We start from the raw sequence: 1,331 nt of genomic DNA, 5'->3' as shown, positions 1-1,331 counted from the left end.
TTTTTTTTTTTTTTTTTTTATTATATCGTTGGTTACACACCGTTTTATTTTATTAGATAATAATTAGATGGACGCGCGCGCGTACGTGTAAACGTATATTATTACATAAAAGCTCATATTATTTTAATAACGATTATCACATTTGTGTGAATAGAAAGAGATAGGATTATTGACATAATATGAGAAGGGTAATGGAATAAAGTAAATCGGTTTACGAGTTGATCCTATGCGCAATGCGGTCGTACCCTACGATATCGTATCATTATCACATCGAAGCTTCCAACTGGATATCTTCAAGCGTGTACTGATACTGAAGAGGATTATAAGCGTTCATTGATCTACGTACACGTTTGTCAGCTTTATTATTATCAATTTTGTAATCATTCTAAAGATTATTCACATACATTTATTTATGCGTATTTCAATTATTTATTAATGCTATATAATGTAATAGTATCACCTAGGGTGCGAGGGAGCGGGGGTAGGGGGTGGTGATTCTACATGAAAAAATTAACTTGAAAATGTAGTACGAAAATTTGATTAACTTGATACGTTTACAAACGTTGTCAATATAATATAACGATATTTCTCGTATCGGTTAAATTCATATATGTATATATATATATATATATATATATATATGTGCTTAACAAAACAAAGTTTTTAATTTCCAAGGATTTGTGAAAATAATTTGTCTAAAATTGATTTTTCTTTTAATTTAAAACTTTATTTGAAATATAAATTGTATTCTACATTTTTTCGATTTATAATTTTTCGACGTATAATCAATCCCCTACTCGTGAGTATCACAAATTAAAGAACACCCCTTGTACGTTATATGTATATTCGTAATAATTCATATTAAAAAATTGAATGGACCGTTTATTATGAAAATAGTGCAAGTTCATTAATAAGAAAAAAATTGAAAAATAAAAAGAACCCCCCGTATAACTTAGACGATGAATTACAAATAAAACATTGAGATCTTGTTTTGTCAAGTTTCTATTTTCAAAAACCATAGAGACTTATACTGCTTTTATACTAAACGGTTCAAATATTAATTTAATGAATTAAGATAAAAGAAAGGATTAGAATTGTAGGAATGAATATATCTATCTTTTATTATTTTTCCTCTTTCTTTAACTGATATATCTCGATGAGAATATCGCTTTTCCAACCATGGGAATTGATTTGTAACCACGCGATTAACTCGTAACAATGTCGATATTGTACGTGCTCTTCTACATACGACTACTTCGCCAAGTGTTACTCTATTTCTCTCTCACTCTCTCTCTCTTACACACACACACACACATTTTCACTATAAAGCT

The sequence above is a fragment of the Polistes canadensis genome, unplaced genomic scaffold, assembly GCF_001313835.1.
Source record: "Polistes canadensis isolate GaletaPanama2010 unplaced genomic scaffold, ASM131383v1 scaffold_10, whole genome shotgun sequence".
NCBI lineage: Eukaryota > Metazoa > Arthropoda > Insecta > Hymenoptera > Vespidae > Polistes > Polistes canadensis.
Note: the sequence above shows the minus strand (reverse complement) of the source record.